The sequence below is a fragment of the Pseudophryne corroboree genome, chromosome 6, assembly GCF_028390025.1.
Source record: "Pseudophryne corroboree isolate aPseCor3 chromosome 6, aPseCor3.hap2, whole genome shotgun sequence".
In the NCBI taxonomy this organism is placed as follows: domain Eukaryota; kingdom Metazoa; phylum Chordata; class Amphibia; order Anura; family Myobatrachidae; genus Pseudophryne; species Pseudophryne corroboree.
In genome coordinates, this window is record NC_086449.1 from 96648567 (window position 1) to 96676046 (window position 27480).

The 27480-nt window shown below is 41.4% G+C and overlaps 25 non-coding genes across 25 annotated transcripts; all 25 read left to right on the forward strand.

Annotated features, from left to right (window-relative positions):
* Positions 1-196: 196 nt before the first annotated feature.
* TRNAR-ACG (transfer RNA arginine (anticodon ACG)) lies at positions 197-269 on the forward strand. Its single transcript has one exon. It is a non-coding gene; the product is annotated as a tRNA-Arg (tRNA).
* Positions 270-1445: 1176 nt separating this feature from the next.
* Positions 1446-1517, forward strand: TRNAH-GUG (transfer RNA histidin (anticodon GUG)). The gene has a single exon. It is a non-coding gene; the product is annotated as a tRNA-His (tRNA).
* Positions 1518-2029: 512 nt separating this feature from the next.
* TRNAH-GUG (transfer RNA histidin (anticodon GUG)) lies at positions 2030-2101 on the forward strand. The gene has a single exon. It is a non-coding gene; the product is annotated as a tRNA-His (tRNA).
* Positions 2102-3197: 1096 nt separating this feature from the next.
* TRNAH-GUG (transfer RNA histidin (anticodon GUG)) lies at positions 3198-3269 on the forward strand. Its single transcript has one exon. It is a non-coding gene; the product is annotated as a tRNA-His (tRNA).
* A 501-nt stretch (positions 3270-3770) lies between these two features.
* TRNAH-GUG (transfer RNA histidin (anticodon GUG)) lies at positions 3771-3842 on the forward strand. Its single transcript has one exon. It is a non-coding gene; the product is annotated as a tRNA-His (tRNA).
* Positions 3843-4274: 432 nt separating this feature from the next.
* TRNAR-ACG (transfer RNA arginine (anticodon ACG)) lies at positions 4275-4347 on the forward strand. Its single transcript has one exon. It is a non-coding gene; the product is annotated as a tRNA-Arg (tRNA).
* Positions 4348-4939: 592 nt separating this feature from the next.
* Positions 4940-5011, forward strand: TRNAH-GUG (transfer RNA histidin (anticodon GUG)). The gene has a single exon. It is a non-coding gene; the product is annotated as a tRNA-His (tRNA).
* Positions 5012-5512: 501 nt separating this feature from the next.
* Positions 5513-5584, forward strand: TRNAH-GUG (transfer RNA histidin (anticodon GUG)). The gene has a single exon. It is a non-coding gene; the product is annotated as a tRNA-His (tRNA).
* A 512-nt stretch (positions 5585-6096) lies between these two features.
* Positions 6097-6168, forward strand: TRNAH-GUG (transfer RNA histidin (anticodon GUG)). The gene has a single exon. It is a non-coding gene; the product is annotated as a tRNA-His (tRNA).
* A 2253-nt stretch (positions 6169-8421) lies between these two features.
* TRNAH-GUG (transfer RNA histidin (anticodon GUG)) lies at positions 8422-8493 on the forward strand. Its single transcript has one exon. It is a non-coding gene; the product is annotated as a tRNA-His (tRNA).
* Positions 8494-8925: 432 nt separating this feature from the next.
* Positions 8926-8998, forward strand: TRNAC-ACA (transfer RNA cysteine (anticodon ACA)). The gene has a single exon. It is a non-coding gene; the product is annotated as a tRNA-Cys (tRNA).
* Positions 8999-11915: 2917 nt separating this feature from the next.
* On the forward strand, positions 11916-11987 carry TRNAY-GUA (transfer RNA tyrosine (anticodon GUA)). Its single transcript has one exon. It is a non-coding gene; the product is annotated as a tRNA-Tyr (tRNA).
* Positions 11988-12419: 432 nt separating this feature from the next.
* TRNAR-ACG (transfer RNA arginine (anticodon ACG)) lies at positions 12420-12492 on the forward strand. The gene has a single exon. It is a non-coding gene; the product is annotated as a tRNA-Arg (tRNA).
* A 6601-nt stretch (positions 12493-19093) lies between these two features.
* Positions 19094-19166, forward strand: TRNAC-ACA (transfer RNA cysteine (anticodon ACA)). The gene has a single exon. It is a non-coding gene; the product is annotated as a tRNA-Cys (tRNA).
* A 511-nt stretch (positions 19167-19677) lies between these two features.
* Positions 19678-19750, forward strand: TRNAR-ACG (transfer RNA arginine (anticodon ACG)). The gene has a single exon. It is a non-coding gene; the product is annotated as a tRNA-Arg (tRNA).
* A 2153-nt stretch (positions 19751-21903) lies between these two features.
* On the forward strand, positions 21904-21976 carry TRNAC-ACA (transfer RNA cysteine (anticodon ACA)). Its single transcript has one exon. It is a non-coding gene; the product is annotated as a tRNA-Cys (tRNA).
* A 511-nt stretch (positions 21977-22487) lies between these two features.
* On the forward strand, positions 22488-22560 carry TRNAR-ACG (transfer RNA arginine (anticodon ACG)). The gene has a single exon. It is a non-coding gene; the product is annotated as a tRNA-Arg (tRNA).
* Positions 22561-22568: 8 nt separating this feature from the next.
* On the forward strand, positions 22569-22640 carry TRNAH-GUG (transfer RNA histidin (anticodon GUG)). Its single transcript has one exon. It is a non-coding gene; the product is annotated as a tRNA-His (tRNA).
* A 1096-nt stretch (positions 22641-23736) lies between these two features.
* On the forward strand, positions 23737-23808 carry TRNAH-GUG (transfer RNA histidin (anticodon GUG)). The gene has a single exon. It is a non-coding gene; the product is annotated as a tRNA-His (tRNA).
* Positions 23809-24239: 431 nt separating this feature from the next.
* On the forward strand, positions 24240-24312 carry TRNAR-ACG (transfer RNA arginine (anticodon ACG)). Its single transcript has one exon. It is a non-coding gene; the product is annotated as a tRNA-Arg (tRNA).
* Positions 24313-24320: 8 nt separating this feature from the next.
* On the forward strand, positions 24321-24392 carry TRNAH-GUG (transfer RNA histidin (anticodon GUG)). The gene has a single exon. It is a non-coding gene; the product is annotated as a tRNA-His (tRNA).
* A 431-nt stretch (positions 24393-24823) lies between these two features.
* Positions 24824-24896, forward strand: TRNAC-ACA (transfer RNA cysteine (anticodon ACA)). The gene has a single exon. It is a non-coding gene; the product is annotated as a tRNA-Cys (tRNA).
* Positions 24897-24904: 8 nt separating this feature from the next.
* Positions 24905-24976, forward strand: TRNAH-GUG (transfer RNA histidin (anticodon GUG)). Its single transcript has one exon. It is a non-coding gene; the product is annotated as a tRNA-His (tRNA).
* Positions 24977-26553: 1577 nt separating this feature from the next.
* TRNAC-ACA (transfer RNA cysteine (anticodon ACA)) lies at positions 26554-26626 on the forward strand. Its single transcript has one exon. It is a non-coding gene; the product is annotated as a tRNA-Cys (tRNA).
* A 592-nt stretch (positions 26627-27218) lies between these two features.
* TRNAH-GUG (transfer RNA histidin (anticodon GUG)) lies at positions 27219-27290 on the forward strand. Its single transcript has one exon. It is a non-coding gene; the product is annotated as a tRNA-His (tRNA).
* Positions 27291-27480: the final 190 nt, after the last annotated feature.

Below are 27480 nucleotides of genomic sequence, written 5' to 3' on the forward strand. Positions count from 1 at the left end.
AGCAACTTCATCACAGGCTGAAAAGATCATTTTGCAGTCACAAAGAAAATTGTTTGTGAGATGTTTATGGGAAATAAGCCCTGCAGCAAGTGTACAGTCAACTCTCAGACTTTGATTCTGTATATACTTCAATAACCATCAAAGCTTGAAACAGGTTCAAAAACATGATGAACACTCCAAGTGGCATAAGACAGCTGGGCCAGTGGCGCAATGGATAACGCGTCTGACTACGGATCAGAAGATTGTAGGTTCGACTCCTACCTGGCTCGTTTAAGTTGCCGTGATCGTATAGTGGTTAGTACTCTGCGTTGTGGCCGCAGCAACCCTGGTTCGAATCTGGGTCACGGCATTTTCATTTTATTTCTCACACATCCATTTCTTTACAATATTGAAGGTAAGGACAATTGAAGAAACTAAGCAGATTCTTTGAATGTGCTTGCACAATTTGTCTTTACTGCTTATTGTGAAGCTATCTTTCCATACTTTGAATCATTTCTTGATCATTTCTTTGTGAATCATTTTCTTGAAATCGGGAAAGCTGACATAAATTCCTGAATACAGGAAACTCAAATGAATTGACTCTGAGCAAGTTCATCACAGGCTGAAAAGATCATTTTGCAGTCACAAAGAAAATTGTTTGTGAGATGTTTATGGGAAATAAGCCCTGCAGCAAGTGTACAGTCAACTCTCAAAATTTGATTCTGTATATACTTCAATAACCATCAAAGCTTGAAACAGGTTCAAAAACATGATGAACACTCCAAGTGGCATAAGACAGCTGGGCCAGTGGCGCAACGGATAAAGTGTCTGACTACGGATCAGCAGATTGTAGGTTCGACTCCTACCTGGCTAGTTTAAGTTGCCGTGGTCGTATAGTGGTTAGTACTCTGCGTTGTGGCCGCAGCAACCCCGGTTTGAATCCGGGTCACGGCATTTTCATTTTATTTCTCACACATCCATTTCTTTACAATATTGAAGGTAAGGACAATTGAAGAAACTAAGTAGATTCTTTGAATGTGCTTGCACAATTTGTCTTTACTGCTTATTGTGAAGCTATCTTTCCATACTTTGAATAATTTCTTGATCATTTCTTTGTGAATCATTTTCTTGAAATCTGGAAAGCTGACATAAATTCCTGAATACAGGAAACTCAAATGAATGGACTCTGAGCAACTTCATCACAGGCTGAAAAGATCATTTTGCAGTCACAAAGAAAATTGTTTGTGAGATGTTTATGGGAAATAAGCCCTGCAGCAAGTGTACAGTCAACTCTCAGACTTTGATTCTGTATATGCTTCAATAACCATCAAAGCTTGAAACAGGTTCAAAAACATGATGAACACTCCAAGAGGCATAAGGCAGCTGGGCCAGTGGCGCAATGGATAACACGTCTGACTACGGATCAGAAGATTGTAGGTTAGACTCCTACCTGGCTCGTTTAAGTTGCCGTGGTCGTATAGTGGTTAGTACTCTGCGTTGTGGCCGCAGCAACCCCGGTTCGAATCCGGGTCACGGCATTTTCATTTTATTTCTCACACATCCATTTCTTTACAATATTGAAGGTAAGGACAATTGAAGAAACTAAGCAGATTCTTTGAATGTGCTTGCACAATTTGTCTTTACTGCTTATTGTGAAGCTATCTTTCCATACTTTGAATGATTTCTTGATCATTTCTTTGTGAATCATTTTCTTGAAATCTGGAAAGCTGACATAAATTCCTGAATACAGGAAACTCAAATGAATTGACTCTGAGCAAGTTCATCACAGGCTGAAAAGATCATTTTGCAGTCACAAAGAAAATTGTTTGTGAGATGTTTATGGGAAATAAGCCCTGCAGCAAGTGTACAGTCAACTCTCAAAATTTGATTCTGTATATACTTGAATAACCATCAAAGCTTGAAACAGGTTCAAAAACATGATGAACACTCCAAGTGGCATAAGACAGCTGGGCCAGTGGCGCAATGGATAAAGCGTCTGACTACGGATCAGCAGATTGTAGGTTCGACTCCTACCTGGCTCGTTTAATTTGCCGTGATCGTATAGTGGTTAGTACGCTGCGTTGTGGCCGCAGCAACCCCGGTTCGAATCCGGGTCACGGCATTTTCATTTTATTTCTCACACATCCATTTCTTTACAATATTGAAGGTAAGGACAATTGAAGAAACTAAGCAGATTATTTGAATGTGCTTGCACAATTTGTCTTTACTGCTTATTGTGAAGCTATCTTTCCATACTTTGAATCATTTCTTGATCATTTCTTTGTGAATCATTTTCTTGAAATCTGGAAAGCTGACATAAATTCCTGAATACAGGAAACTCAAATGAATGGACTCTGAGCAAGTTCATTACAGGCTGAAAAGATCATTTTGCAGTCACAAAAAAAATTGTTTGTGAGATGTTTATGGGAAATAAGCCCTGCAGCAAGTGTACAGTCAACTCTCAAAATTTTATTCTGTATATACTTCAATAACCATCAAAGCTTGAAACAGGTTCAAAAACATGATGAACACTCCAAGTGGCATAAGACAGCTGGGCCAGTGGCACATTGGATAACGCATCTGGCTACGGATCAGCAGATTGTAGGTTCAACTCCTACCTGGCTCGTTTAAGTTGCCGTGATCATATAGTGGTTAGCACTCTGCGTTGTGGCCGCAGCAACCCTGTTTCGAATCCGGGTCACGGCATTTTCATTTTAATTCTCACACATCCATTTCTTTACAATATTGAAGGTAAGGACAATTGAAGAAACTAAGCAGATTCTTTGAATGTGCTTGCACAATTTGTCTTTACTGCTTATTGTGAAGCTATCTTTCCATACTTTGAATCATTTCTTGATCATTTCTTTGTGAATCATTTTCTTGAAATCTGGAAAGCTGACATAAATTCCTGAATACAAGAAACTCAAATGAATGGACTCTGAGCAAGTTCATCACAGGCTGAAAATATAATTTTGCAGTCACAAAGAAAATTGTTTGTGAGATCTTTATGGGAAATAAGCCCTGCAGCAAGTGTACAGTCAACTCTGAAAATTTGATTCTGTATATACTTCAATAACCATCAAAGCTTGAAACAGGTTCAAAAACATGATGAACACTCCAAGTAGCATAAGACAGCTGGGCCAGTGGCGTAATGGATAACGCATCTGACTACAGATCAGCAGATTGTAGGTTAAACTCCTACCTGGCTCATTTAAGTTGCCGTGATCGTATAGTGGTTAGTACTCTGCGTTGTGGCCGCAGCAACCCCGGTTCGAATCCGGGTCATGGCATTTTCATTTTATTTCTCACACATCCATTTCTTTACAATATTTAAGGTAAGGACAATTGAAGAAACTAAGCAGATTCTTTGAATGTGCTTGCACAATTTGTCTTTACTGCTTATTGTGAAGCTATCTTTCCATACTTTGAATCATTTCTTTGTGAATCATTTTCTTGAAATCTGGAAAGCTGACATAAATTCCTGAATACAGGAAACTCAAATGAATGGACTCTGAGCAAGTTCATCACAGGCTGAAAAGATCATTTTGCAGTCACAAAAAAAATTGTTTGTGAGATGTTTATGGGAAATAAGCCCTGCAGCAAGTGTACAGTCAACTCTCAAAATTTGATTCTGTTTATACTTTAATAACCATCAAAGCTTAAAACAGGTTCAAAAACATGATGAACACTCCAAGTGGCATAAGACAGCTGGGCCAGTGGCGCATTGGATAACGCATCTGACTACGGATCAGCAGATTGTAGGTTCGACTCCTACCTGGCTCGTTTAAGTTGCCATGATCGTATAGTGGTTAGTACTCTGCGCTGTGGCCGCAGCAACCCTGGTTCGAATCCGGGTCACGGCATTTTCATTTTATTTCTCACACATCCATTTCTTTACAATATTGAAGGTAAGGACAATTGAAGAAACTAAGCAGATTCTTTGAATGTGCTTGCACAATTTGTCTTTACTGCTTATTGTGAAGCTATCTTTCCATACTTTGAATCATTTCTTGATCATTTCTTTGTGAATCATTTTCTTGAAATCTGGAAAGCTGACATAAATTCCTGAATACAGGAAACTCAAATGAATGGACTCTGAGCAAGTTCATCACAGGATGAAAAGATAATTTTGCAGTCACAAAGAAAATTGTTTGTGAGATGTTTATGGGAAATAAGCCCTGCAGCAAGTGTACAGTCAACTCTGAAAATGTGATTCTGTATATACTTCAATAACCATCAAAGCTTGAAACAGGTTCAAAAACATGATGAACACTCCAAAGTGGCATAAGACAGCTGGGCCAATGGCGCAATGGATAACGCGTCTGACTACGGATCAGAAGATTGTAGGTTCGACTCCTACCTGGCTCATTTAAGTTGCCGTGATCGTATAGTGGTTAGTATTCTGCGTTGTGGCCGCAGCAACCCCAGTTCGAATCCGGGTCACGGCATTTTCATTTTATTTCTCACACATCCATTTCTTTACAATATTGAAGGTAAGGACAATTGAAGAAACTAAGCAGATTCTTTGAATGTGCTTGCACAATTTGTCTTTACTGCTTATTGTGAAGCTATCTTTCCATACTTTGAATCATTTCTTGATCATTTCTTTGTGAATCATTTTCTTGAAATCTGGAAAGCTGACATAAATTCCTGAATACAGGAAACTCAAATGAATGGACTCTGAGCAAGTTCATCACAGGCTGAAAATATAATTTTGCAGTCACAAAGAAAATTGTTTGTGAGATCTTTATGGGAAATAAGCCCTGCAGCAAGTGTACAGTCAACTCTGAAAATTTGATTCTGTATATACTTCAATAACCATCAAAGCTTGAAACAGGTTCAAAAACATGATGAACACTCCAAGTAGCATAAGACAGCTGGGCCAGTGGCGTAATGGATAACGCGTCTGACTACAGATCAGCAGATTGTAGGTTAAACTCCTACCTGGCTCATTTAAGTTGCCGTGATCGTATAGTGGTTAGTACTCTGCGTTGTGGCCGCAGCAACCCCGGTTCGAATCCGGGTCATGGCATTTTCATTTTATTTCTCACACATCCATTTCTTTACAATATTTAAGGTAAGGACAATTGAAGAAACTAAGCAAATTCTTTGAATGTGCTTGCACAATTTGTCTTTACTGCTTATTGTGAAGCTATCTTTCCATACTTTGAATCATTTCTTTGTGAATCAATTTCTTGAAATCTGGAAAGCTGACATAAATTCCTGAATACAGGAAACTCAAATGAATGGACTCTGAGCAAGTTCATCACAGGCTGAAAAGATCATTTTGCAGTCACAAAAAAAATTGTTTGTGAGATGTTTATGGGAAATAAGCCCTACAGCAAGTGTACAGTCAACTCTCAAAATTTGATTCTGTTTATACTTTAATAACCATCAAAGCTTAAAACAGGTTCAAAAACATGATGAACACTCCAAGTGGCATAAGACAGCTGGGCCAGTGGCGCATTGGATAACGCATCTGACTACGGATCAGTAGATTGTAGGTTCGACTCCTACCTGGCTTGTTTAAGTTGCCGTGATCGTATAGTGGTTAGTACTCTGCGCTGTGGCCGCAGCAACCCTGGTTCGAATCTGGGTCACGGCATTTTCATTTTATTTCTCACACATCCATTTCTTTACAATATTGAAGGTAAGGACAATTGAAGAAACTAAGCAGATTCTTTGAATGTGCTTGCACAATTTGTCTTTACTACTTATTGTGAAGCTATCTTTCCATACTTTGAATCATTTCTTGATCATTTCTTTGTGAATCATTTTTTTGAAATCTGGAAAGCTGACATAAATTCCTGAATACAGGAAACTCAAATGAATGTACTCTGAGCAAGTTCATCACAGGATGAAAAGATAATTTTGCAGTCACAAAAAAAATTGTTTGTGAGATGTTTATGGGAAATAAGCCCTGCAGCAAGTGTACAGTCAACTCTGAAAATTTGATTCTGTATATACTTCAATAACCATCAAAGCTTGAAACAGGTTCAAAAACATGATGAACACTCCAAGTAGCATAAGACAGCTGGGCCAGTGGCGTAATGGATAACGCGTCTGACTACAGATCAGCAGATTGTAGGTTAAACTCCTACCTGGCTCATTTAAGTTGCCGTGATCGTATAGTGGTTAGTACTCTGTGTTGTGGCCGCAGCAACCCCGGTTCGAATCCGGGTCATGGCATTTTCATTTTATTTCTCACACATCCATTTCTTTACAATATTTAAGGTAAGGACAATTGAAGAAACTAAGCAGATTCTTTGAATGTGCTTGCACAATTTGTCTTTACTGCTTATTGTGAAGCTATCTTTCCATACTTTGAATCATTTCTTGATCATTTCTTTGTGAATCATTTTCTTGAAATCGGGAAAGCTGACATAAATTCCTGAATACAGGAAACTCAAATGAATTGACTCTGAGCAAGTTCATCACAGGCTGAAAAGATCATTTTGCAGTCACAAAGAAAATTGTTTGTGAGATGTTTATGGGAAATAAGCCCTGCAGCAAGTGTACAGTCAACTCTCAAAATTTGATTCTGTATATACTTGAATAACCATCAAAGCTTGAAACAGGTTCAAAAACATGATGAACACTCCAAGTGGCATAAGACAGCTGGGCCAGTGGCGCAACGGATAAAGCGTCTGACTACGGATCAGCAGATTGTAGGTTCGACTCCTACCTGGCTCGTTTAAGTTGCCGTGGTCGTATAGTGGTTAGTGCTCTGCGTTGTGGCCGCAGCAACCCTGGTTTGAATCCGGGTCACGGCATTTTCATTTTATTTCTCACACATCCATTTCTTTACAATATTGAAGGTAAGGACAATTGAAGAAACTAAGCAGATTCTTTGAATGTGCTTGCACAATTTGTCTTTACTGCTTATTGTGAAGCTATCTTTCCATACTTTGAATCATTTCTTGATCATTTCTTTGTGAATCATTTTCTTGAAATCTGGAAAGCTGACATAAATTCCTGAATACAGGAAACTCAAATGAATGGACTCTGAGCAAGTTCATTACAGGCTGAAAAGATCATTTTGCAGTCACAAAAAAAATTGTTTGTGAGATGTTTATGGGAAATAAGCCCTGCAGCAAGTGAACAGTCAACTCTCAAAATTTTATTCTGTATATACTTCAATAACCATCAAAGCTTGAAACAGGTTCAAAAACATGATGAACACTCCAAGTAGCAGAAGACAGCTGGGCCAGTGGCGCATTGGATAACATGTCTGACTACAGATCAGCAGATTGTAGGTTCGACTCCTACCTGGCTCGTTTAAGTTGCCGTGATCGTATAGCGGTTAGCACTCTGCGTTGTGGCCGCAGCAACCCCGTTTCGAATCCGGGTCACGGCATTTTCATTTTATTTCTCACACATCCATTTCTTTACAATATTGAAGGTAAGGACAATTGAAGAAACTAAGCAGATTCTTTGAATGTGCTTGCACAATTTGTCTTTACTGCTTATTGTGAAGCTATCTTTCCATACTTTGAATCATTTCTTGATCATTTCTTTGTGAATCATTTTCTTGAAATCTGGAAAGCTGACATAAATTCCTGAATACAGGAAACTCAAATGAATGGACTCTGAGCAAGTTCATCACAGGCTGAAAATATAATTTTGCAGTCACAAAGAAAATTGTTTGTGAGATCTTTATGGGAAATAAGCCCTGCAGCAAGTGTACAGTCAACTCTGAAAATTTGATTCTGTACATACTTCAATAACCATCAAAGCTTGAAACAGGTTCAAAAACATGATGAACACTCCAAGTAGCATAAGACAGCTGGGCCAGTGGCGTAATGGATAACGCGTCTGACTACAGATCAGCAGATTGTAGGTTAAACTCCTACCTGGCTCATTTAAGTTGCCGTTATCATATAGTGGTTAGTACTCTGCGTTGTGGCCGCAGCAACCCCGGTTCGAATCCGGGTCATGGCATTTTCATTTTATTTCTCACACATCCATTTCTTTACAATATTTAAGGTAAGGACAATTGAAGAAACTAAGCAGATTCTTTGAATGTGCTTGCACAATTTGTCTTTACTGCTTATTGTGAAGCTATCTTTCCATACTTTGAATCATTTCTTTGTGAATCATTTTCTTGAAATCTGGAAAGCTGACATAAATTCCTGAATACAGGAAACTCAAATGAATGGACTCTGAGCAAGTTCATCACAGGCTGAAAAGATAATTTTGCAGTCACAAAAAAAATTGTTTGTGAGATGTTTATGGGAAATAAGCCCTGCAGCAAGTGTACAGTCAACTCTCAAAATTTGATTATGTTTATACTTTAATAACCATCAAAGCTTAAAACAGGTTCAAAAACATGATGAACACTCCAAGTGACATAAGACAGCTGGGCCAGTGGCACATTGGATAACGCATCTGACTACGGATCAGCAGATTGTAGGTTCGACTCCTACCTGGCTCGTTTAAGTTGCCATGATCGTATAGTGGTTAGTACTCTGCGCTGTGGCCGCAGCAACCCTGGTTCGAATCCGGGTCACGGCATTTTCATTTTATTTCTCACACATCCATTTCTTTACAATATTGAAGGTAAGGACAATTGAAGAAACTAAGCAGATTCTTTGAATGTGCTTGCACAATTTGTCTTTACTGCTTATTGTGAAGCTATCTTTCCATACTTTGAATCATTTCTTGATCATTTCTTTGTGAATCATTTTCTTGAAATCTGGAAAGCTGACATAAATTCCTGAATACAGGAAACTCAAATGAATGTACTCTGAGCAAGTTCATCACAGGATGAAAAGATAATTTTGCAGTCACAAAGAAAATTGTTTGTGAGATGTTTATGGGAAATAAGCCCTGCAGCAAGTGTACAGTCAACTCTGAAAATGTGATTCTGTATATACTTCAATAACCATCAAAGCTTGAAACAGGTTCAAAAACATGATGAACACTCCAAAGTGGCATAAGACAGCTGGGCCAATGGCGCAATGGATAACGCGTCTGACTACAGATCAGAAGATTGTAGGTTCGACTCCTACCTGGCTCATTTAAGTTGCCGTGATCGTATAGTGGTTAGTATTCTGCGTTGTGGCCGCAGCAACCCCAGTTCGAATCCGGGTCACGGCATTTTCATTTTATTTCTCACACATCCATTTCTTTACAATATTGAAGGTAAGGACAATTGAAGAAACTAAGCAGATTCTTTGAATGTGCTTGCACAATTTGTCTTTACTGCTTATTGTGAAGCTATCTTTCCATACTTTGAATCATTTCTTGATCATTTCTTTGAGAATCATTTTCTTGAAATCTAGAAAGCTGACATAAATTCCTGAATACAGGAAACTCAAATGAATGGACTCTGAGCAAGTTCATTACAGGCTGAAAAGATCATTTTGCAGTCACAAAAAAAATTGTTTGTGAGATGTTTATGGGAAATAAGCCCTGCAGCAAGTGTACAGTCAACTCTCAAAATTTTATTCTGTATATACTTCAATAACCATCAAAGCTTGAAACAGGTTCAAAAACATGATGAACACTCCAAGTGACATAAGACAGCTGGGCCAGTGGCGCATTGGATAACGCGTCTGACTACGGATCAGCAGATTGTAGGTTCGACTCCTACCTGGCTCGTTTAAGTTGCCGTGATCGTATAGTGGTTAGCACTCTGCGTTGTGGCCGCAGCAACCCCGGGTCACGGCATTTTCATTTTATTTCTCACACATCCATTTCTTTACAATATTGAAGGTAAGGACAATTGAAGAAACTAAGCAGATTCTTTGAATGTGCTTGCACAATTTGTCTTTACTGCTTATTGTGAAGCTATCTTTCCATACTTTGAATCATTTCTTGATCATTTCTTAGTGAATCATTTTCTTGAAATCTGGAAAGCTGACAAATTCCTGAATACAGGAAACTCAAATGAATGGACTCTGAGCAAGTTCATCACAGGCTGAAAAGATCATTTTGCAGTCACAAAAAAAATTGTTTGTGAGATGTTTATGGGAAATAAGCCCTGCAGCAAGTGTACAGTCAACTCTCAAAATTTGATTCTGTATATACTTTAATAGCCATCAAAGCTTAAAACAGGTTAAAAAACATGATGAACACTCCAAGTGGCATAAGACAGCTGGGCCAGTGGCGCATTGGATAACGCATCTGACTACGGATCAGCAGATTGTAGGTTCGACTCCTACCTTGCTCGTTTAAGTTGCCGTGATCGTATAGTGGTTAGTACTCTGCGCTGTGGCCGCAGCAACCCTGGTACGAATCCGGGTCACGGCATTTTCATTTTATTTCTCACACATCCATTTCTTTACAATATTGAAGGTAAGGACAATTGAAGAAACTATGCAGATTCTTTGAATGTGCTTGCACAATTTGTCTTTACTGCTTATTGTGAAGCTATCTTTCCATACTTTGAATCATTTCTTGATCATTTCTTTGTGAATCATTTTCTTGAAATCTGGAAAGCTGACATAAATTCCTGAATACAGGAAACTCAAATGAATGGACTCTGAGCAAGTTCATCACAGGATGAAAAGATAATTTTACAGTCACAAAGAAAATTGTTTGTGAGATGTTTATGAGAAATAAGCCCTGCAGCAAGTGTACAGTCAACTCTGAAAATGTGATTCTGTATATACTTCAATAACCATCAAAGCTTGAAACAGGTTCAAAAACATGATGAACACTCCAAAATGGCATAAGACAGCTGGGCCAATGGCGCAATGGATAATGCGTCTGACTACGGATCAGAAGATTGTAGGTTCGACTCCTACCTGGCTCGTTTAAGTTGCCGTGGTCGTATAGTGGTTAGTACTCTGCGTTGTGGCCCCAGCAAACCCGGTTCGAATCCGGGTCACGGCATTTTAATTTTATTTCTCACACATCCATTTCTTTACAATATTGAAGGTAAGGACAATTGAAGAAACTAAGCAGATTCTTTGAATGTGCTTGCACAATATGTCTTTACTGCTTATTGTGAAGCTATCTTTCCATACTTTGAATCATTTCTTGATAATTTCTTTGTGAATCATTTTCTTGAAATCTGGAAAGCTGACATAAATTCCTGAATACAGGAAACTCAAATGAATGGACTTTGAGCAAGTTCATCACAGGCTGAAAAGATCATTTTGAAGTCACAAAGAAAATTGTTTGTGAGATGTTTATGGGAAATAAGCCCTGCAGCAAGTGTACAGTCAACTCTGAAAATGTGATTCTGTATATACTTCAATAACCATCAAAGCTTGAAACAGGTTCAAAAACATGATGAACACTCCAAAGTAGCATAAGACAGCTGGGCCAATGGCGCAATGGATAATGTGTCTGACTACAGATCAGAAGATTGTAGGTTCGACTCCTACCTGGCTCATTTAAGTTGCCGTGATCGTATAGTGGTTAGTATTCTGCGTTGTGGCCGCAGCAACCCCAGTTCGAATCCGGGTCACGGCATTTTCATTTTATTTCTCACACATCCATTTCTTTACAATATTGAAGGTAAGGACAATTGAAGAAACTAAGCAGATTCTTTGAATGTGCTTGCACAATTTGTCTTTACTGCTTATTGTGAAGCTATCTTTCCATACTTTGAATCATTTCTTGATCATTTCTTTGTGAATCATTTTCTTGAAATCGGGAAAGCTGACATAAATTCCTGAATACAGGAAACTCAAATGAATTGACTCTGAGCAAGTTCATCACAGGCTGAAAAGATCATTTTGCAGTCACAAAGAAAATTGTTTGTGAGATGTTTATTGGAAATAAGCCCTGCAGCAAGTGTACAGTCAACTCTCAAAATTTGATTCTGTATATACTTCAATAACCATCAAAGCTTGAAACAGGTTCAAAAACATGATGAACACTCCAAGTGGCATAAGACAGCTGTGCCAGTGGCGCATTTGATAACGCGTCTGACTATGGATCAGAAGATTGAAGGTTTGACTCCTGCCTTGCTCGTTTAAGTTGCCGTGATAGTATAGTGGTTAGTACTCTGCGTTGTAGCTGCAGCAACCCCGGTTCGAAGCCGGGTCACGGCATTTTCATTTTATTTCTCACACATCCATTTCTTTACAATATTGAAGGTAAGGACAATTGAAGAAACTAAGTAGATTCTTTGAATGTGCTTGCACAATTTGTCTTTACTGCTTATTGTGAAGCTATCTTTCCATACTTTGAGTCATTTCTTGATCATTTCTTTGTGAATCATTTTCTTGAAATCTGGAAAGCTGACATAAATTCCTGAATACAGGAAACTCAAATGAATGGACTTTGAGCAAGTTCATCACAGGCTGAAAAGATCATTTTGCAGTCACAAAGAAAATTGTTTGTGAGATGTTTATGGGAAATAAGCCCTGCAGCAAGTGTACAGTCAACTCTGAAAATTTGATTCTGTATATACTTCAATAACCATCAAAGCTTGAAACAGGTTCAAAAACATGATGAACACTCCAAAGTGGCATAAGACAGCTGGGCTAGTGGCGCAATGGATAACGCGCCTGACTACGGATCAGAAGATTGTAGGTTCGACTCCTACCTGGCTCATTTAAGTTGCCGTGATCGTATAGTGGTTAGTACTTTGCGTTGTGGCCGCAGCAACCCCGGTTCGAATCCGGGTGACGGCATTTTCATTTTATTTCTCACACATCCATTTCTTTACAATATTGAAGGTAAGGACAATTGAAGAAACTAAGCAGATTCTTTGAATGTGCTTGCACAATTTGTCTTTACTGCTTATTGTGAAGCTATCTTTCCATACTTTGAATCATTTCTTGATCATTTCTTTGTGAATCATTTTCTTGAAATCTGGAAAGCTGAAATAAATTCCTGAATACAGGAAACTCAAATAAATGGACTCTGAGCAAGTTCATCACAGGCTGAAAAGATCATTTCTCTGACGTCCTAGTGGATGCTGGGACTCCGTAAGGACCATGGGGAATAGCGGCTCCGCAGGAGACAGGGCACAAGAATAAAAGCTTTAGGTTCAGGTGGTGTGCACTGGCTCCTCCCCCTATGACCCTCCTCCAGTTAGATTTTTGTGCCCGAACGAGAAGGGTGCAGGCTAGGTGGCTCTCCTGAGCTGCTTAGAATAAAAGTTTATTTTAGGTTTTTTATTTTCAGTGAGTCCTGCTGGCAACAGGCTCACTGCATCGTGGGACTAAGGGGAGAAGAAGCGAACTCACCTGCGTGCAGAGTGGATTGGGCTTCTTAGGCTACTGGACATTAGCTCCAGAGGGACGATCACAGGTTCAGCCTGGATGGGTCCCGGAGCCGCGCCGCCGGCCCCCTTACAGAGCCAGAAGAGCGAAGAGGTCCGGTGAAATCGGCGGCAGAAGACGGTCCTGTCTTCAGACTAAGGTAGCGCACAGCACCGCAGCTGTGCGCCATTGCTCTCAGCACACTTCACACTCCGGTCACTGAGGGTGCAGGGCGCTGGGGGGGGGGGGCGCCCTGAGACGCAATATAAACAGATAATACCTTAGGTTGGCAAAAGAATACATCACATATAGCTCCTGGGCTATATGGATGTATTTTAACCCCTGCTATTTTTACAGAAAAGAGCGGGAGATAAGGACGTCGTGAAGGGGCGGAGCCTATCTCCTCAGCACACAAGCGCCATTTTCCCTCACAGCTCCGCTGGAAGGACGGCTCCCTGACTCTCCCCTGCAGACCTGCTACAGAATCAGGGTAAAAAAGAGAAGGGGGGGCACTATTGGCAGCTAATAATAATAAACAGCAGCTATAAGGGAATAACACTTATATAAGGTTATCCCTGTATATATATATAGCGCTTGGTGTGTGCTGGCAGACTCTCCCTCTGTCTCTCCAAAGGGCTAGTGGGGTCCTGTCCTCTATCAGAGCATTCCCGGTGTGTGTGCTGTGTGTCGGTACGTGTGTGTCGACATGTATGAGGAGGAAAATGATGTGGAGGCGGAGCAATTGCCTGGGTTAGTGATGTCACCCCCTAGGGAGTCGACACCTGACTGGATGATCGTATTTAAAGAATTAAGTGATAATGTCAGCACTTTGCAAAAAACTGTTGACGACATGAGACAGCCGGCAAATCAATTAGTGCCTGTCCAGGCGTCTCAGACACCGTCAGGGGCCCTAAAACGCCCGTTACCTCAGTGGGTCGACACAGACCCAAACACAGATACTGAGTCTAGTGTCGACGGTGAGGAGACAAACGTAATGTCCAGTAGGGCCACACGTTACATGATCACGGCAATGAAGGAGGCATTGAACATTTCTGACACTACAAGTACCACAAAGAAGGGTATTATGTGGGGTGTGAAAAAACTACCAATAGTTTTTCCTGAGTCAGATGAATTAAATGAGGTGTGTGATAAAGCGTGGGTTTCCCCCGACTAAAAACTGCTAATTTCTAATAAATTATTGGCACTATATCCTTTCCCGTCAGAGGTTAGGACGCGTTGGAAAACACCCCCTAGGGTAGATAAGGCGCTCACACGTTTATCTAAACAAGTAGCGTTACCTTCTCCTGATACGGCCACCCTCAAAGAACCAGCTGATAGAAGGCTGGAAAATATCCTAAAAAGTATATACACACATACTGGTGTTATACTGCGACCAGCAATCGCTTCAGCCTGGATGTGCAGTGCTGGAGTCGCGTGGTCGGATTCCCTGACTGAAAATATTGATACCCTGGATAGGGACAATATATTGTTAACTATAGAGCATTTGAAGGATGCATTACTATATATGCGTGATGCACAGAGGGATATTTGCACCCTGGCATCAAGAGTAAGTGCTATGTCCATTTCTGCCAGAAGAGCGTTATGGACGCGACAGTGGTCAGGGGATGCGGATTCCAAACGACATATGGAAGTATTGCCGTATAAAGGGGAGGAGTTATTTGGGGCTGGTCTATCGGACCTGGTGGCCACGGCAACGGCTGGAAAGTCCACCTTTTTACCCCAGGTCACTTCACATCAGCAGAAAAAGACACCGTCTTTTCAAACTCAGTCCTTTCGTTCCCATAAGTACAAGCGAGCAAAAGGCCACTCTTTTCTGCCCCGGGGCAGAGGAAGAGGAAAAAGACTGCACCATGCAGCCGCTTCCCAGGAACAGAAGCCCTCCCCTGCTTCTGCCAAGTCTTCAGCATGACGCTGGGGCTTTACAAGCAGACTCAGACATGGTGGGGGCCCGTCTCAAGAATTTCAACGCGCAGTGGGCTCACTCGCAAGTGGACCCCTGGATTCTACAGGTAGTATCGCAGGGGTACAAACTGGAATTCGAGGCATTTCCCCCTCGCCGGTTCCTGAAGTCTGCTCTACCAAAGTCTCCCTCCGACAGGGAGGCAGTTTTGGAAGCCATTCACAAGCTGTATTCCCAGCAGGTGATAATCAAGGTACCCCTCCTACAACAGGGAAAGGGGTATTATTCCACGCTGTTTGTGGTACCGAAGCCGGACGGCTCGGTGAGACCAATTTTAAATCTGAAATCCTTGAACACTTACATAAAAAGGTTCAAATTCAAGATGGAGTCACTCAGAGCGGTGATAGCGAACCTGGAAGAAGGGGACTATATGGTGTCTCTGGACATCAAAGATGCTTATCTCCACGTCCCAATCTACCCTTCTCACCAAGGGTACCTCAGGTTTGTAGTACAAAACTGTCATTATCAGTTTCAGACGCTGCCGTTTGGGTTGTCCACGGCACCTCGGGTCTTTACCAAGGTAATGGCCGAAATGATGATTCTTCTTCGAAGAAAAGGCATCTTAATTATCCCTTACTTGGACGATCTCCTGATAAGGGCAAGGTCCAGGGAACAGTTAGAAGTCGGAGTAGCACTATCTCAGGTAGTGTTACGTCAGCACGGGTGGATCCTAAATATTCCAAAATCGCAGCTGATTCCAACGACACGTCTACTGTTCCTAGGAATGATTCTGGACACAGTCCAGAAGAAGGTGTTTCTCCCGGAGGAGAAGGCCAGGGAGTTATCCGAGCTAGTCAGGAACCTCCTAAAACCAGGCCAGGTGTCAGTGCATCAGTGCACGAGGGTCCTGGGAAAAATGGTGGCTTCTTACGAAGCGATTCCATTCGGAAGATTCCATGCAAGAAATGCAAGCCCGAGAGGCTGGGGAGCAGTCACACAGGGAAGAAATTTCCAGGGCTTGTGGTAAAGCATGGAAACATCTCTTCATATAAACATTCTGGAACTAAGGGCCATTTACAATGCCCTAAGTCAAGCGAAACCCCTGCTTCAGGGTCAGGCGGTATTGATCCAATCGGACAACATCACGTCAGTCGCCCACGTAAACAGACAGGGCGGCACGAGAAGCAGGAGGGCAATGGCAGAAGCTGCAAGGATTCTTCGCTGGGCGGAAAATCATGTGATAGCACTGTCAGCAGTGTTCATTCCGGGAGTGGACAACTGGGAAGCAGACTTCCTCAGCAGACACGACCTCCACCCGGGAGAGTGGGGACTTCACCCAGAAGTCTTCCACCTGATAGTAAACCGTTGGGTAAAACCAAAGGTGGACATGATGGCGTCCCGTCTAAACAAAAAACTAGACAGATATTGCGCCAGGTCAAGGGACCCTCAGGCAATAGCGGTGGACGCTCTGGTAACGCCGTGGGTGTACCAGTCAGTGTATGTGTTCCCTCCTCTGCATCTCATACCAAAAGTACTGAGAATCATAAGAAGGAGAGGAGTAAGAACTATACTCGTGGTTCCGGATTGGCCAAGAAGGACTTGGTACCCGGAACTTCAAGAGATGCTCACGGACGAACCGTGGCCTCTACCTCTAAGAAAGGACCTGCTCCAGCAGGGGCCTTGTCTGTTCCAAGACTTACCGCGGCGGCGTTTGACGGCATGGCGGTTGAACGCCGGATCCTGAAGGAAAAAGGCATTCCAGATGAAGTCATCCCTACCCTGGTCAAGGCCAGGAAGGACGTAACCGCAAAACATTATCACCGCATTTGGCGAAAATATGTTGCGTGGTGTGAGGCCAAGATGGCCCCTACAGAGGAATTTCAACTGGGTCGTTTCCTCCATTTCCTGCAAACAGGACTATCTATGGGCCTAAAATTAGGGTCCATTAAGGTTCAAATTTTGGCCCTGTCGATTTTCTTCCAGAAAGAACTGGCTTCAGTGCCTGAAGTTCAGACATTTGTAAAAGGGGTACTGCATATACAGCCTCCTTTTGTGCCTCCAGTGGCACCTTGGGATCTCAATGTTGTGTTGAGTTTCCTAAAGTCACATTGGTTTGAACCACTCACCACTGTGGACTTAAAATATCTCACATGGAAGGTGACGATGCTGTTAGCCCTGGCTTCAGCCAGGCGTGTGTCAGAATTGGCGGCTTTATCATATAAAAGCCCTTACTTAATTTTTCATTCTGACAGGGCAGAATTGGGGACTCGTCCTCAATTTCTACCTAAGGTGGTTTCTGCATTTCACATGAACCAACCTATTGTGGTACCTGCGGCTACTAGGGACTTGGAGGACTCTAATTTGCTTGACGTTGTCAGGGCCCTGAAAATATATGTTTCCAGGACGGCTGGAGTCAGAAAATCTGACTCACTGCTTATCCTGTATGCACCCAACAAACTGGGTGCTCCTGCTTCTAAGCAGACGATTGCTCGTTGGATTTGTAGTACAATTCAGCTTGCACATTCTGTGGCAGGCCTGCCACAGCCAAAATCGGTAAAAGCCCATTCCACAAGGAAAGTGGGCTCATCTTGGGCGGCTGCCCGAGGGGTCTCGGCTTTACAACTTTGCCGAGCAGCTACTTGGTCAGGGGAACACGTTTGCTAAATTCTACAAATTTGATACCCTGGCTGAGGAGGACCTGGAGTTCTCTCATTCGGTGCTGCAGAGTCATCCGCACTCTCCCGCCCGTTTGGGAGCTTTGGTATAATCCCCATGGTCCTTACGGAGTCCCAGCATCCACTAGGACGTCAGAGAAAATAAGATTTTACTTACCGATAAATCTATTTCTCCTAGTCCGTAGTGGATGCTGGGCGCCCATCCCAAGTGCGGATTGTCTGCAATACTTGTATATAGTTATTGTTACAAAAATTCGGGTCATTATTGTTGTGAGCCATCTTTTCAGAGGCTCCTTTTCGTTTTATCATACTGTTAACTGGGTTCAGATCACGAGTTGTACGGTGTGATTGGTGTGGCTGGTATGAGTCTTACCCGGGATTCAATATCCTTCCTTATTATGTACGCTCGTCCGGGCACAGTATCCTAACTGAGGCTTGGAGGAGGGTCATAGGGGGAGGAGCCAGTGCACACCACCTGATCCTAAAGCTTTTATTCTTGTGCCCTGTCTCCTGCGGAGCCGCTATTCCCCATGGTCCTTACGGAGTCCCAGCATCCACTACGGACTACGAGAAATAGATTTATCGGTAAGTAAAATCTTATTTTTGCAGTCACAAAGAAAATTGTTTGTGAGATGTTTATGGGAAATAAGCCCTGCAGCAAGTGTACAGTCAACTCTCAAAATTTGATTCTGTATATACTTCAATAACCATCAAAGCTTGAAACAGGTTCAAAAACATGATGAACACTCCAAGTGGCATAAGACAGCTGGGCCAGTGGCGCAATGGATAAAGCATCTGACTACGGGTCAGCAGATTGTAGGTTCGACTCCTACCTGGCTCGTTTAATTTGCCGTGATCGTATAGTGGTTAGTACTCTGCGTTGTGGCCGCAGTAACCCCGGTTCGAATCCAGGTCACTGCATTTTCATTTTATTTCTCACACATCCATTTCTTTACAATATTGAAGGTAAGGACAATTGAAGAAACTAAGCAGATTCTTTGAATGTGCTTGCACAATTTGTCTTTACTGCTTATTGTGAAGCTATCTTTCCATACTTTGAATCATTTCTTGATCATTTCTTTGTGAATCATTTTCTTGAAATCTGGAAAGCTGACATAAATTCCTGAATACAGGAAACTCAAATGAATGGACTCTGAGCAACTTCATCACAGGCTGAAAAGATCATTTTGCAGTCACAAAGAACATTGTTTGTGAGATGTTTATGGGAAATAAGCCCTGCAGCAAGTGTACAGTCAACTCTCAGACTTTGATTCTGTATATACTTCAATTACCATCAAAGCTTGAAACAGGTTCAAAAACATGATGAACACTCCAAGTGGCATAAGACAGCTGGGCCAGTGGCGCAATGGATAAAGCATCTGACTACAGATCAGAAGATTGTAGGTTCGACTCCTACCTGGCTCGTTTAAGTTGCCGTGATCGTATAGTGGTTAGTACTCTGCGTTGTGGCCGCAGCAACCCTGGTTCGAATCTGGGTCACGGCTTTTTCATTTTATTTCTCACACATCCATTTCTTTACAATATTGAAGGTAAGGACAATTGAAGAAACTAAGCAGATTCTTTGAATGTGCTTGCACAATTTGTCTTTACTGCTTATTGTGAAGCTATCTTTCCATACTTTGAATCATTTCTTGATCATTTCTTTGTGAATCATTTTCTTGAAATCTGGAAAGCTGACATAAATTCCTGAATACAGGAAACTCAAATGAATGGACTCTGAGCAAGTTCATCACAGGCTGAAAAGATCATTTTGCAGTCACAAAGAAAATTGTTTGTGAGATGTTTATGGGAAATAAGCCCTGCAGCAAGTGTACAGTCAATTCTCAAAATTTGATTCTGTATATACTTCAATAACCATCAAAGCTTGAAACAGGTTCAAAAACATGATGAACACTCCAAGTGGCATAAGACAGCTGGGCCAGTGGCGCAATGGATAACGCGTCTGACTACGGATCAGAAGATTGAAGGTTCAACTCCTACCTGGCTCATTTAAGTTGCCGTGATCGTATCCTCCATTTCCTGCAAACACGACTATCTATGGGCCTAAAATTAGGGTCCATTAAGGTTCAAATTTCGGCCCTGTCGATTTTCTTCCAGAAAGAACTGGCTTCAGTGCCTGAAGTTCAGACATTTGTAAAAGGGGTACTGCATATACAGCCTCCTTTTGTGCCTCCAGTGGCACCTTGGGATCTCAATGTTGTGTTGAGTTTCCTAAAGTCACATTGGTTTGAACCACTCACCACTGTGGACTTAAAATATCTCACATGGAAGGTGGCGATGCTGTTAGCCCTGGCTTCAGCCAGGCGTGTGTCAGAATTGGCGGCTTTATCATATAAAAGCCCTTACTTAATTTTTCATTCTGACAGGGCAGAATTGGGGACTCGTCCTCAATTTCTACCTAAGGTGGTTTCTGCATTTCACATGAACCAACCTATTGTGGTACCTGCGGCTACTAGGGACTTGGAGGACTCTAATTTGCTTGACGTCGTCAGGGCCCTGAAAATATATGTTTCCAGGACGGCTGGAGTCAGAAAATCTGACTCACTGCTTATCCTGTATGCACCCAACAAACTGGGTGCTCCTGCTTCTAAGCAGACGATTGCTCGTTGGATTTGTAGTACAATTCAGCTTGCACATTCTGTGGCAGGCCTGCCACAGCCAAAATCGGTAAAAGCCCATTCCACAAGGAAAGTGGGCTCATCTTGGGCGGCTGCCCGAGGGGTCTCGGCTTTACAACTTTGCCGAGCAGCTACTTGGTCAGGGGAACACGTTTGCTAAATTCTACAAATTTGATACCCTGGCTGAGGAGGACCTGGAGTTCTCTCATTCGGTGCTGCAGAGTCATCCGCACTCTCCCGCCCGTTTGGGAGCTTTGGTATAATCCCCATGGTCCTTACGGAGTCCCAGCATCCACTAGGACGTCAGAGAAAATAAGATTTTACTTACCGATAAATCTATTTCTCCTAGTCCGTAGTGGATGCTGGGCGCCCATCCCAAGTGCGGATTGTCTGCAATACTTGTATATAGTTATTGTTACAAAAATTCGGGTCATTATTGTTGTGAGCCATCTTTTCAGAGGCTCCTTTTCGTTTTATCATACTGTTAACTGGGTTCAGATCACGAGTTGTACGGTGTGATTGGTGTGGCTGGTATGAGTCTTACCCGGGATTCAATATCCTTCCTTATTATGTACGCTCGTCCGGGCACAGTATCCTAACTGAGGCTTGGAGGAGGGTCATAGGGGGAGGAGCCAGTGCACACCACCTGATCCTAAAGCTTTTATTCTTGTGCCCTGTCTCCTGCGGAGCCGCTATTCCCCATGGTCCTTACGGAGTCCCAGCATCCACTACGGACTACGAGAAATAGATTTATCGGTAAGTAAAATCTTATTTTTGCAGTCACAAAGAAAATTGTTTGTGAGATGTTTATGGGAAATATGCCCTGCAGCAAGTGTACAGTCAACTCTCAAAATTTGATTCAGTATATACTTCAATAACCATCAAAGCTTGAAACAGGTTCAAAAACATGATGAACACTCCAAGTGGCATAAGACAGCTGGGCCAGTGGCGCAATGGATAAAGCATCTGACTACGGGTCAGCAGATTGTAGGTTCGACTCCTACCTGGCTCGTTTAATTTGCCGTGATCGTATAGTGGTTAGTACTCTGCGTTGTGGCCGCAGTAACCCCGGTTCGAATCCAGGTCACTGCATTTTCATTTTATTTCTCACACATCCATTTCTTTACAATATTGAAGGTAAGGACAATTGAAGAAACTAAGCAGATTCTTTGAATGTGCTTGCACAATTTGTCTTTACTGCTTATTGTGAAGCTATCTTTCCATACTTTGAATCATTTCTTGATCATTTCTTTGTGAATCATTTTCTTGAAATCTGGAAAGCTGACATAAATTCCTGAATACAGGAAACTCAAATGAATGGACTCTGAGCAACTTCATCACAGGCTGAAAAGATCATTTTGCAGTCACAAAGAACATTGTTTGTGAGATGTTTATGGGAAATAAGCCCTGCAGCAAGTGTACAGTCAACTCTCAGACTTTGATTCTGTATATACTTCAATTACCATCAAAGCTTGAAACAGGTTCAAAAACATGATGAACACTCCAAGTGGCATAAGACAGCTGGGCCAGTGGCGCAATGGATAAAGCGTCTGACTACAGATCAGAAGATTGTAGGTTCGACTCCTACCTGGCTCGTTTAAGTTGCCGTGATCGTATAGTGGTTAGTACTCTGCGTTGTGGCCGCAGCAACCCTGGTTCGAATCTGGGTCACGGCTTTTTCATTTTATTTCTCACACATCCATTTCTTTACAATATTGAAGGTAAGGACAATTGAAGAAACTAAGCAGATTCTTTGAATGTGCTTGCACAATTTGTCTTTACTGCTTATTGTGAAGCTATCTTTCCATACTTTGAATCATTTCTTGATCATTTCTTTGTGAATCATTTTCTTGAAATCTGGAAAGCTGACATAAATTCCTGAATACAGGAAACTCAAATGAATGGACTCTGAGCAAGTTCATCACAGGCTGAAAAGATCATTTTGCAGTCACAAAGAAAATTGTTTGTGAGATGTTTATGGGAAATAAGCCCTGCAGCAAGTGTACAGTCAATTCTCAAAATTTGATTCTGTATATACTTCAATAACCATCAAAGCTTGAAACAGGTTCAAAAACATGATGAACACTCCAAGTGGCATAAGACAGCTGGGCCAGTGGCGCAATGGATAACGCGTCTGACTACGGATCAGAAGATTGAAGGTTCAACTCCTACCTGGCTCATTTAAGTTGCCGTGATCGTATAGTGGTTAGTACTCTGTGTTGTGGCCGCAGCAACCCCGGTTCGAATCCGGGTCACGGCATTTTCATTTTATTTCTCACACATCCATTTCTTTACAATATTGAAGGTAAGGACAATTGAAGAAACTAAGCAGATTCTTTGAATGTGCTTGCACAATTTGTCTTTACTGCTTATTGTGAAGCTATCTTTCCATACTTTGAATCATTTCTTGATCATTTCTTTGTGAATCATTTTCTTGAAATCTGGAAAGCTGACATAAATTCCTGAATACAGGAAACTCAAATGAATGGACTCTGAGCAAGTTCATCACAGGCTGAAAAGATCATTTTGCAGTCACAAAGAAAATTGTTTGTGAGATCTTTATGGGAAATAAGCCCTGCAGCAAGTGTACAGTCAACTCTCAAAATTTGATTCTGTATATACTTCAATAACCATCAAAGCTTGAAACAGGTTCAAAAACATGATGAACACTCCAAGTAGCATAAGACAGCTGGGCCAGTGGCGTAATGGATAACGCGTCTGACTACAGATCAGCAGATTGTAGGTTCAACTCCCAACTGGCTCATTTAAGTTGCCGTGATCGTATATTGGTTAGTACTCTGCGTTGTGGCCGCAGCAACCCCGGTTCGAATCCGGGTCACGGCATTTTCATTTTATTTCTCACACATCCATTTCTTTACAATATTGAAGGTAAGGACAATTGAAGAAACTAAGCAGATTCTTTGAATGTGCTTGCACAATTTGTCTTTACTGCTTATTGTGAAGCTATCTTTCCATACTTTGAATCATTTCTTGATCATTTCTTTGTGAATCATTTTCTTGAAATCTGGAAAGCTGACATAAATTCCTGAATACAGGAAACTCAAATGAATGGACTCTGAGCAACTTCATCACAGGCTGAAAAGATCATTTTGCAGTCACAAAGAACATTGTTTGTGAGATGTTTATGGGAAATAAGCCCTGCAGCAAGTGTACAGTCAACTCTCAGACTTTGATTCTGTATATACTTCAATTACCATCAAAGCTTGAAACAGGTTCAAAAACATGATGAACACTCCAAGTGGCATAAGACAGCTGGGCCAGTGGCGCAATGGATAAAGCGTCTGACTACAGATCAGAAGATTGAAGGTTCAACTCCTACCTGGCTCATTTAAGTTGCCGTGATCGTATAGTGGTTAGTACTCTGTGTTGTGGCCGCAGCAACCCCGGTTCGAATCCGGGTCACGGCATTTTCATTTTATTTCTCACACATCCATTTCTTTACAATACTGAAGGTAAGGACAATTGAAGAAACTAAGCAGATTCTTTGAATGTGCTTGCACAATTTGTCTTTACTGCTTATTGTGAAGCTATCTTTCCATACTTTGAATCATTTCTTGATCATTTCTTTGTGAATCATTTTCTTGAAATCTGGAAAGCTGACATAAATTCCTGAATACAGGAAACTCAAATGAATGGACTCTGAGCAAGTTCATCACAGGCTGAAAAGATCATTTTGCAGTCACAAAGAAAATTGTTTGTGAGATGTTTATGGGAAATAAGCCCTGCAGCAAGTGTGCAGTCAATTCTCAAAATTTGATTCTGTATATACTTCAATAACCATCAAAGCTTGAAACAGGTTCAAAAACATGATGAACACTCCAAGTGGCATAAGACAGCTGGGCCAGTGGCGCAATGGATAACGCGTCTGACTACGGATCAGAAGATTGAAGGTTCAACTCCTACCTGGCTCATTTAAGTTGCCGTGATCGTATAGTGGTTAGTACTCTGTGTTGTGGCCGCAGCAACCCCGGTTCGAATCCGGGTCACGGCATTTTCATTTTATTTCTCACACATCCATTTCTTTACAATACTGAAGGTAAGGACAATTGAAGAAACTAAGTAGATTCTTTGAATGTGCTTGCACAATTTGTCTTTACTGCTTATTGTGAAGCTATCTTTCCATACTTTGAATCATTTCTTGATCATTTCTTTGTGAATCATTTTCTTGAAATCTGGAAAGCTGACATAAATTCCTGAATACAGGAAACTCAAATGAATGAACTCTGAGCAACTTCATCACAGGCTGAAAAGATCATTTTGCAGTCACAAAGAAAATTGTTTGTGAGATGTTTATGGGAAATAAGCCCTGCAGCAAGTGTACAGTCAACTCTCAGACTTTGATTCTGTATATACTTCAATAACCATCAAAGCTTGAAACAGGTTCAAAAACATGATGAACACTCCAAGAGGCATAAGGCAGCTGGGCCAGTGGCGCAATGGATAACGCGTCTGACTACAGATCAGAAGATTGAAGGTTCAACTCCTACCTGGCTCGTTTAAGTTGCCGTGATCGTATAGTGGTTAGTACTCTGCGTTGTGGCCGCAGCAACCCCGGTTCGAATCCGGGTCACGGCATTTTCATTTTATTTCTCACACATCCATTTCTTTACAATATTGAAGGTAAGGACAATTGAAGAAACTAAGCAGATTCTTTGAATGTGCTTGCACAATTTGTCTTTACTGCTTATTGTGAAGCTATCTTTCCATACTTTGAATCATTTCTTGATCATTTCTTTGTGAATCATTTTCTTGAAATCTGGAAAGCTGACATAAATTCCTGAATACAGGAAACTCAAATGAATGGACTCTGAGCAAGTTCATCACAGGCTGAAAAGATCATTTTGCAGTCACAAAGAAAATTGTTTGTGAGATCTTTATGGGAAATAAGCCCTGCAGCAAGTGTACAGTCAACTCTCAAAATTTGATTCTGTATATACTTCAATAACCATCAAAGCTTGAAACAGGTTCAAAAACATGATGAACACTCCAAGTAGCATAAGACAGCTGGGCTAGTGGCGTAATGGATAACGCGTCTGACTACAGATCAGCAGATTGTAGGTTCAACTCCCAACTGGCTCATTTAAGTTGCCGTGATCGTATAGTGGTTAGTACTCTGCATTGTGGCCGCAGCAACCCCGGTTCGAATCCGGGTCACGGCATTTTCATTTTATTTCTCACACATCCATTTCTTTACAATATTGAAGGTAAGGACAATTGAAGAAACTAAGCAGATTCTTTGAATGTGCTTGCACAATTTGTCTTTACTGCTTATTGTGAAGCTATCTTTCCATACTTTGAATCATTTCTTTGTGAATCATTTTCTTGAAATCTGGAAAGCTGACATAAATTCCTGAATACAGGAAACTCAAATGAATGGACTCTGAGCAAGTTCATCACAGGCTTAAAAGATCATTTTGCAGTCACAAAAAAAATTGTTTGTGAGATGTTTATGGGAAATAAGCCCTGCAGCAAGTGTACAGTCAACTCTCAAAATTTGATTCTGTATATACTTCAATAACCATCAAAGCTTGAAACAGGTTCAAAAACAGGATGAACACTCCAAGTGGCATAAGACAGCTGGGCCAGTGGCGCATTGGATAACGTGTCTAACTGCGGATCAGCAGATTGTATGTTCGACTTCTACCTGGCTCGTTTAAGTTGCCGTGATCGTATAGTGGTTAGTACTCTGCGTTGTGGCCGCAGCAACCCCGGTTCGTATCCGGGTCACGGCATTTTCATTTTATTTCTCACACATCCATTTCTTTACAATATTGAAGGTAAGGACAATTGAAGAAACTAAGCAGATTCTTTGAATGTGCTTGCACAATTTGTCTTTACTGCTTATTGTGAAGCTATCTTTCCATACTTTGAATCATTTCTTTGTGAATCATTTTCTTGAAATCTGGAAAGCTGACATAAATTCCTGAATACAGGAAACTCAAATGAATGGACTCTGAGCAACTTCATCACAGGCTGAAAAGATCATTTTGCAGTCACAAAGAACATTGTTTGTGAGATGTTTATGGGAAATAAGCCCTGCAGCAAGTGTACAGTCAACTCTCAGACTTTGATTCTGTATATACTTCAATTACCATCAAAGCTTGAAACAGGTTCAAAAACATGATGAACACTCCAAGTGGCATAAGACAGCTGGGCCAGTGGCGCAATGGATAAAGCGTCTGACTACAGATCAGAAGATTGTAGGTTCGACTCCTACCTGGCTCGTTTAAGTTGCCGTGATCGTATAGTGGTTAGTACTCTGCGTTGTGGCCGCAGCAACCCTGGTTCGAATCTGGGTCACGGCTTTTTCATTTTATTTCTCACACATCCATTTCTTTACAATATTGAAGGTAAGGACAATTGAAGAAACTAAGCAGATTCTTTGAATGTGCTTGCACAATTTGTCTTTACTGCTTATTGTGAAGCTATCTTTCCATACTTTGAATCATTTCTTGATCATTTCTTTGTGAATCATTTTCTTGAAATCTGGAAAGCTGACATAAATTCCTGAATACAGGAAACTCAAATGAATGGACTCTGAGCAAGTTCATCACAGGCTGAAAAGATCATTTTGCAGTCACAAAGAAAATTGTTTGTGAGATGTTTATGGGAAATAAGCCCTGCAGCAAGTGTACAGTCAATTCTCAAAATTTGATTCTGTATATACTTCAATAACCATCAAAGCTTGAAACAGGTTCAAAAACATGATGAACACTCCAAGTGGCATAAGACAGCTGGGCCAGTGGTGCAATGGATAACGCGTCTGACTACGGATCAGAAGATTGAAGGTTCAACTCCTACCTGGCTCGTTTAAGTTGCCGTGATCGTATAGTGGTTAGTACTCTGTGTTGTGGCCGCAGCAACCCCGGTTCGAATCCGGGTCACGGCTTTTTCATTTTATTTCTCACACATCCATTTCTTTACAATACTGAAGGTAAGGACAATTGAAGAAACTAAGTAGATTCTTTGAATGTGCTTGCACAATTTGTCTTTACTGCTTATTGTGAAGCTATCTTTCCATACTTTGAATCATTTCTTGATCATTTCTTTGTGAATCATTTTCTTGAAATCTGGAAAGC